The sequence below is a fragment of the Cervus elaphus genome, chromosome 20 (assembly GCF_910594005.1).
Source record: "Cervus elaphus chromosome 20, mCerEla1.1, whole genome shotgun sequence".
Taxonomy (NCBI): Eukaryota; Metazoa; Chordata; class Mammalia; order Artiodactyla; family Cervidae; genus Cervus; species Cervus elaphus.
Genome location: NC_057834.1, coordinates 131,210,056 through 131,219,188, shown reverse-complemented (window position 1 = coordinate 131,219,188; position 9,133 = coordinate 131,210,056). Strand labels below are relative to the sequence as shown.

Below are 9,133 nucleotides of genomic sequence, written 5' to 3'. Positions count from 1 at the left end.
TATCTTAGACAAGCTATTGTGTAAATTGCTTCTTTACTCAGCAATATGGTGTGGACATCTTTCTCTATCAATTCACCTTGCTTTATAACAAGCTGTTTAATGGTTGCCATGCATTCCTTTGTATAAATGTCACATAAATTATTTAACAAATCTCATATCTTTTCCTGCTATCAGTAACATCATTGAAAGAAGCATTCTCTTACATGTATGTGTTGAAATTTTGCCCAATGAACTCTCTGATAAATTCCTAGAAAGAAAATTGTTGAGGTCAAAGTTCCGATACATATTTTCAAGCTGCCCTCCAAAAACAGTGAAAAGTGAAAGTGAAAGTGAAAGTGAAGTCGCTCAGTCGTGTCTGACTCTTTGCGACCCCGTGGACTGTAGCCCACCAGGCTCCTCTGTCCATGGGATTCTCCAAGCAAGAATACTGGAGTGGGTTGTCATTTCCTTCTCCAGGGGATCTTCCCAACCTAGGGATTTAACCCAGGTCTCCTGCATTGGAGGCAGGCGCTTTAACCTCTGAGCTACCAGGGAAGCCCAGTAGAGTTGTGTTAATATTCCCTTCCACAAACGCTGTCTGAAAGTATATGTTTCCCTACACCCTTTCTGAGCATTGTCAATCATGTTCTTTTTTGCCAATCTGATGAGTAAACCTGATGTCCTTGTTAAATCTGACAATTTAATAGTCCAAGAAAGGCCGTATCTGAGGAGATGAGATTACTATCCATCTTGGCGGGGCCATGAGGAGTTCTAAAAGCCCCTAGGGGTGTGGGAGTGATGGGGGGAGCTGAGACTTTTCTTGGAGAAACCACCCAAGACAAGACAGTTGATTTCCTGAAGGAAGAGGCTATCGGCCCAAATCCAGGAGACATAGTCAGATGTCGTCTGGCTCATGTAATATCACCCAAGGGGTCTGGGTTGGTTTTCTAGGTGGCAACATTTTCTGACATATGACCAGAATCTAAGTTATCGATCTGAAAGGGCCATCTGAGTAAGTGTGAAGGCTCACAGAAGTATTACACAGATCAGAGAGATGGTAGATATAGAATGTGTAAGACACAGCCATAAGGGCTTGAACAGCCAGATCCAAGGTAAAATCAAGAACCAGAGAGCTGGACAGGAGACAGTTAGATCCAAGGTGCAGGCTAGCGAAGCTGTAGTCTGATGCTGTGCTGGGCACCCAGAGAGCTAAATACCCCTGTGCAATGGGTACACAGTTGCAAGGGCAGCATGGTTTGAAGCTCTACTCACTACTGAGTAAAGGTCGCCTGAATGCCTTCTAGGCTGAATCCTCACTGACTCAAAAGCTAAGTAAGTGGGGGAGGAGAAGCAGGTCTGGACTCTACTCTTAAGAATTGGGTTTACTAAGCAAAGAGCAAGGACATAACTTCCCCAAAAATATGCAGATCACTCCTTCTAGTCAAGTCCTTCTCTAGTATGGAGGTGGGAATTGAGGGTGGGTACAACAGTGCTCTCTGCACAAATCAAAGATAAGGAGCCCAGATTCTGAAGGGAATGAAGTTGAGCTAATGTTATTCCCAAATGGACTGTCATGAAGTCCAGGCTGTGTTCCCCAGATTATCAATGATCAGAGGAAACCTCAGTGAAAACCAACAAGGGGACCAGGGTGGAGCAGTATTTGGTCTGCCACAGCCAGGTCAGCCCCAGGGGCTTGAGCCAAATTTGCTGATGCTTGATGTTGGATCTAGAAGGTGATTCCAAAACCACATCCGTGAATCAAGTCAAATTAAGTCTAAGCATTTCTTACATATAAGAAGTGAATGTGGGGTTTGGGAATTGAAATCAAAAGGTCAGGAGCTGAGTAAACAAAGATGTATAATAAGAAGCAAGAAATAATTGGTGAGTTGACAACAGTGGGTTAAGAATGTTTGCTTTCAACAAGACAAAGATGACCCTGTTAAAGGTCCTGTGGAGCATGAGAGTGTGGGCTGGCCTAAGTTAAAGACTCAGGCTCAGTGAGAAGTTTCTGTTGTCGCTGTCCAGTCACTAAGTCTTGTATGACTCTTTGTGATCTTGTGGACTACAGCACACCAGGTTCCTGTGTCAACCATTATCTGCCAGAATTTGCTCAAATTCATGTTCATTGAGTCGATGATGCTATTTAACCATCTCATCCTCTCCTGTTCCTTTCTCCTTTTGATTTCAATCTTTCCCAGCATCAGAGTCTTTTCCAATGAGTAGGCTCATCGCATCAGCTGGCCCAAGTATTGGATCTTCAGCATCAGTCCTTCCAATGAATATTTAGGCTTGATTTCCTTTAGGATTGACTGGTCAGAAGTTTGTTGTCATGCTTATCATCAGTCACTGGGGATACAAGTGGACGGTCAACTCTTGGTAGAACAGAAGGTGATGAAGAGCTTCACTGGCTGAAGTCCCTCCTGCAGTGTGACCAGCTCTCTCCCCTTTTGTCGCAGATGTCAAAGCCAACTTGGGCCTGCTGGGATGACAATGTTGTCACCTGTCCTGGGAAAGAGGAGTGAGATATTTGCCAGAGAAATTTTCACCTTACTACCTTTGTATACAGACATGAACAAAATAACCACAATCTTTCTCAGCAAAGAGTGGAATCTCAAAGACCTGCTTTCCAAAAGGCAGCTGATCTACCTGGAAAGCAAAGGCTGGGGCTGCTGAATGGAAGAGAAACAAAGAGACACCCTCCACTCCAAGTAATCTACCTTACTTCCCACCTGGGTTCACACTCCTCTTGACCTGACTAGAGGCTGAATCCCACATATTCGGCATCTTACTCTTGCCCAACCCCCTCCCCCACAACGTCTTTATTTTATATCCAAATTGATATTGAATCCAGATCATTCCCCAACTTTCAGTCCAATAAACTAGACATGGCTTAACATCTATAGACACATAGCTTTCAACCCCACCACTACCCTGACCAATCACTGGCTACCAACTAAGCTGACAGACAGAATAGCACAATGGCTAAGAGCAGGGATATTTTCAGCTGAGCTGCCTGGGTTCAAATCCTAGCTCTGCCACATATGTGGCTACAGACAAGCCACCTGTCTAGCTTCCTTCCTGTGTTTCCATTTGCTTAAATTCTATCATTTTTTAAACAGTACCTTACATGCAGTAAATGTCACACAACTGTTAACATTAGCTATTACTATAGTTCCCTAACATCCTCTGGCCAAGGACTAAGACCCAGACTGGGTAACTAGGAAAAAGCAGAAGACATTTGGGTATATCTAAGATATCTATTTTGATGAAAAATAATTTATTCACTTTTCTGTACTGATAATGGTAGTACCTGTGATCTGCTAAATGCCTACCATCTGCCAAGTGCTGTGTAATCCCGTTTAATCCTCATAACAACCATTCAAAATCCATGTTATTATCCTCATTTGACAGATGCAGAAACTGAGGCTCTGAGAGGTTAACCAACTGGCCTGAGGTCACACAGCAGTAAGGCAAGGAATTCAGGTTTCAATTCATGTCTGACTGACTCTGAACCTCCACTAGCTTTGTTCATACTGATGCTTTCTAAGGCCCACCTGACTTCACATTCCAGGATGTCTGGCTCTAGGTGAGTGATCACACCATTGTGATTATCTGGGTCATGAAGATCTTTTTTTGTACAGTTCTGTGTATTCTTGCCACCTCTTCTTAATATCTTCTGCTTCTGTTAGGTCCATACCATTTCTGTCCTTTATTGAGCCCGTTTTTGCATGAAATGTTCCCTTGGTATCTCTAATTTTCTTGAAGAAATCTCTGGTCTTTCCCATTCTGTTGTTTTCGTCTATTTCTTTGCATTGATTGCTGAGGAAGGCTTTCTTATCTCTCCTGGCTATTTTTTGGAACTCTGCATTCAAATGGGAATATCTTTCCTTTTCTCCTTTGCTTTTCACTTCTCTTCATTTCACAGCTATTTGCAAGGCCTTCTCAGACAACCATTTTGCCTTTTTGCATTTCTTTTCCATGGGAATGGTCTTGATCCCTGTCTCCTGTACAATGTCATGAACCTCTGTCCATAGTTCATCAGGCTCTCTGTCTATCAGATCTAGTCCCTTAAATCTATTTCTCACTTCCACTGTATAGTCATAAGGGATTTGATTTAGGTCATACCTGAATGGTCTAGTGGTCATCCCTACTTTCTTCAGTTTAAGTCTGAATCTGGCAATAAGGAGTTCATGATCTGAGCCACAGTCAGCTCCCGATCTTGTTTTTCCTGACTGTATAGAGCTTCTCCATCTTTGGCTGCAAAGAATATAATCAATCTGATTTTGGTGTTGACCATCTGGTGATGTCCATGTATAGAGTCTTCTCTTGTATTGTTGGAAGAGGGTGTTTGCTACGACCAGTGTGTTCTCTTGACAAAACTCTATTAGTCTTTGCCCTACTTCATTCCATACTCCAAGGCCAAACTTGCCTGTTACTCCAGGTGTTTCTTGACTTCCTACTTTTGCATTCCAGTCCCCTATAGTGAAAAGGACATCTTTTGGGGGTGTTAGTTCTAAAAGGTCTTGTAGGTCTTCATAGAACCGTTCAACTTCAGCTTCTTCAGCATTACTAGTTGGGGCATAGGCTTGGATTACCATGATATTGAATGGTTTGCCTTGGAAATGAACAGAGATCATTCTGTCGTTTTTGAGATTGCATCCAAGTACTGCATTTCGGACTCTTTTGTTGACTATGATGGCTACTTCATTTCTTCTAAGGGATCCCTGCCCACAGTAGTAGATATAATGGTCATCTGAGTTAAATTCACCCATTCCAGTCCATTTTAGTTCGCTGATTGCTAGAATGTCGACATTCACTCTTGTCATCTCCTGTTTGACCACTTCCAATTTGTCTTGATTCATGGACCTAACATTCCAGGTTCCTATGCAATATTGCTCTTTACAGCATTGGACCTTGCTTCTATCACCAGTCTCATCCACAACTGGGTATTTTTTTTTGCTTTGGCTCCATCCCTTCATTCTTTCTGGAGTTATTTCTCCACTCATCTCCAGTAGCATATTGGGCACCTACCGACCTGGGGAGTTCCTCTTTCAGTATCCCATCATTTTGCCTTCTCATACTGTTCATGGGGTTCTCAAGGCAAGAATACTGAAGTGCTTTGCCATTCCCTTCTCCAGTGAACCACATTCTGCCAGGTGGATGGAATTCCAGTTGAGCTATTTCAAATCCTGAAAGATGATGCTGTGAAAATGCTGCACTCAATATGCCAGCAAACTTGGAAAATTCATCAGTGGCCACAGGACTGGAAAAGGTCAGTTTTGATTCCAATCCCTAAGAAAGGCAATCCCAAAGAATGCACAATTGCACTCATCTCACACACTAGTAAAGTAATGCTCCAAATTCTCCAAACCAGGCTTCAGCAATACATGAACCATGAACTTCCAGATGTTCAAGCTGGTTTTAGAAAAGGCAGAGTAACCAGAGATCAAATTGCCAATATCCGCTGGATCATCGAAAAAGCAAGAGAGTTCCAGAAAAACATCTATTTCTGCTTTATTGACTACACCAAAGGCTTCAACTGTGTGGATCACAATAAACTGTGGAAAATTCTGAAAGAGATGGGAATAACAGACCACCTGACCTGCCTCTTGAGAAACCTGTATGCAGGTCAGGAAGCAACAGTTAGAACTGGACATGGAACAACAGACTGGTTCCAAATAGGGAAAGGAGTACATCAAGGCTGTATATTGTCACCCTGCTTATTTAACTTATATACAGAGTACATCATCAGAAATGCTGGGCTGGAAGAAGCACAAGCTGGAATCAAGATTGCCAGGAGAAATATCAATAACCTCAGATATGCAGATGACACCACCCTTATGGCAGAAAGTGAAGAGGAACTAAAAAGCCTCTTGATGAAAGTGAAAGACGAGAGTGAAAAAGTTGACTTAAAGCTTAACATTCAGAAAATTAAGATCATGGCATCCGGTCCCATCACCTCATGGGAAATAGATGGGGAGACAGTGGAAACAGTGTCAGACTTTATTTTTCTGGGCTCCAAAATCACTGCAGATGGTGACTGCAGCCATGAAATTAAAAGACGCTTACTCCTTGGAAGGAAAGTTATGACCAACCTAGATAGCATATTAAAAAGCAGAGACATTACTTTGCCAACAAAGGTCCATCTGGTCAAGGCTATGGTTTTTCCAGTGGTCACGTACGGATGTAAGAGTTGGACTGTGGAGAAAGCTGAGTGCCGAAAAATTGATGCTTTTGAACTGTGGTGTTGGAGAAGACTCTTGAGAGTCCCTTGGACTGCAAGGAGATCCAACCAGTCCATCCTAAAGGAGATCAGTCCTGGGTGTTCATTGGAAGGACTGATGCTGAAGCTGAAACTCCAGTACTTTGGCCACCTCATGCGAAGAGTTGACTCATTGGAAAAGACCCTGATGCTGAGAGGGATTGGGGGCAGGAGGAGAAGGGGATGACAGAGGATGAGATGGTTAGATTGCATCACCGACTCGATGGGCATGAGTTTGAGCAAACTCCGGGAGTTTGTGATGGACAGGAAGGCCTGGCATGGTGTGATTCATGGGGTCGCGAAGAGTCGGACTCGACTGAGCGACTGAACTGAACTGACTCTGAACTGGCACCTACTTTTGTTCTTTCAGGCAATAGTTCAATATAATACAAGGAGGGTACAAGCAAAAAGCTAACTCGAGTCTGAGATTGTTTCAACATTGTAGTAGCTTCTATTCTTTATTTTTTTAAAGATTTTTTGATGTAGACCATTTTTAAAGTCTTTATTGAATTTGTTACAATATGGCTTCTGTTCTATGTTTTGATTTTTTGGCCCCAAGGCATGTAGTATCTAAGCTCCCCCACCAGTGATTGAACCCATCCCCTCTGCTTTGGAAGGTGAAGTTTTAACCACTGGACCACCAGGAAGTCTCTATTCTTTGTTTATAATTGTTTCCTCTCTGGCCTTGTTGAGCTTCCCTGTAGGCAGGCCTACTTCTTCTTTGACTTTAGACTGACTCATGTGACTTGCTTTGCCCACTAATGTACCAGCAGATCTGACTTATCCCATATTGGAGCATAACCTTTGCATGGGCTGGCTGGTTCACCTCTTCCTCCCTTGAGCTTCTGCCCTGGGCCATGGAGACACAAGAAATGTGGGTTCAGTCCCTGGGTCGAGAAGACCCCCTGGAGTAGGAAATGGCCACCAACTCCAATTTTCTTGCCTGGAAAATTCCACGGGCAAAAGAGCCTGGTAGGCTACAGTCCATGGGGTCGCAAAGAGTTGGACATGACTGAGCATCTGTGCACACACATGGAGCTGAGCCAAGCCCAGTGGAGCGCCAAAGCATCCAGCATAGCTTCTGGTGACCAGCGGCACTCATATAATGTGAGCAGGGGATGAATGTTTGCTCGTATAAGCCACTGAAATTTGGCAAGAGGGAGTGAAGACTGTTGCCACAGCAAGAACTGGCTGATTCAGACACAGTCTCCAGGGCAGGAGGATAGACCAAGCAAGCTCCATTCTGATGGAATAGGCAAAGGAGAGGAAATTCCAAGCTCCCTGCTTTACAAAATATTAATCCGTTTGGTTATAAAAAGGGGTTTTATACCAGCCAGTTGCATTTTTGCCTGTAACTGGTGATTTAAATATGTTCTCCAAATTAAGATCAAAATAAGGAAGTCACAGAGGACTCAGGGACATGAGGGAAGCAGGAGAAAGTGACCAAGGGCTTTTGAATTTCCCATGGGAAAAGACAGTGGTGGCTCCAACAGATGCAGAGAATAAGCCCTGGAGGAAAGTGGGTCCACAGAAAGGGCTTTCCTGCAGGGAGGCTGGAGGAGGGGCAGAAGAGCCCATAGAGTCCGTGGCTCCCACAGTGTCCTAGAAGCTTATGGGGGAAACAGGACTCTCCATGTGACACGTACAGAGTGAAGCTCCTGGTTACCCAGCAAGACTTGGAACAAGCACTGATTTCCTAAATTCTGGCTGGGACCTCTTTCAGTGAGATAAAGAGTTCAGCAAAGAAAGCTTTTGATCACAACTTGGTCCTTAGCTGGGGGCTAGCCCAATCAGGTTTATGGAGATTTCTATGCACAGTTGGGTGCTGGGGGTAGCGTTTTGGTTTTTGTTGTGTTTTTTTGTTGTTGTTGTTTGCTGTATTGTACCTGAATGTGTTCAGTAGACTGGAGGGTGGGGTTGTGGTGTTAGTGAAGGTGACCGCTGCCCAGTCCCACTCTCAAGCCTGCCCTTGAGCTCTTGATAACCCTTCACCTTCCTGCCCTCAGCCTTTCTAGGGAAAGTTGATTGGGGCCTTTGAGGATGCAGGGGGGTTCCAGGGTCTCTGTGAGGAGGAGACAAAGGAAATCCTGGAGCCACTCCATCAATCCTCTCTTGTTGGTCCTAGGCCAGCTGAGAGCCAGGAAAAGGCTGCAACAAGGCTGAGGTGTTCCCATGGCAACAGCAGGCAGCTCTGCTCTTTAGACTTCGAGTTGGTGGAGGAGGAGGTGGAGAAGGAGTAGGAGATGAAAGAGGTGATGAAAGAATAGGAAGGGGGGGTAGGGAGAGATCACGGGGCGGGGGGACATGGAGGGGAGAGGGGACAGAAGAGGAGAGGGAAGGACAAGTCAGAGGAGGTTATGAAGGGGAGGAGGGGAGAAAAAGAAATGGGTGGCGGCGGGGGAAAGAAGAGGAGGCATCTGGAGAGGAAGAGAAGGAATGAAGGGACGGAGGATGAGGAGGTAGAATGAATGGAAGAAAGACCAAAACTGCTGTACAGCATTCTCTGCTTCATGCCCTGGAGTCACGGCTGCCTGCCACCTCAGACGCCAGGAACCCCCATCCACACACACACCCTGCTCATCTCATAGGACATGGTGTCAATGGATAGAACACAGCTGCAAAGGACTGGACTTGAGCCCAGTTTTTCCCTCCGAAAGTTGTCAGGTGAGACAGTGAGAGGTTTCCAAAACAAGTTTCAGCATCTCAAAGGCCCTGCCTTTGGCCACTTGAGCTTGGGCAAATTATTTACTAATTTCTCTAAATTTCAGTCTTCACGTCTTAAAAAATAATTGGAAATCACGGCTGTCTTGCAAATTTGTGAAAACTGAGTAACAGCCTCAAGATGGTGCCTCGCACATGGTAGGCATTTAATAAACAAGTTTTTATTATTTT

At 44.4% G+C, this 9,133-nt stretch overlaps 1 non-coding gene across 1 annotated transcript; it reads right to left on the bottom strand.

Moving 5' to 3' along the window:
* Positions 1–462: 462 nt before the first annotated feature.
* TRNAW-CCA lies at positions 463–534 on the bottom strand. Its single transcript has one exon. It is a non-coding gene; the product is annotated as a tRNA-Trp (tRNA).
* Between the last annotated feature and the right edge of the window lie 8,599 nt (positions 535–9,133).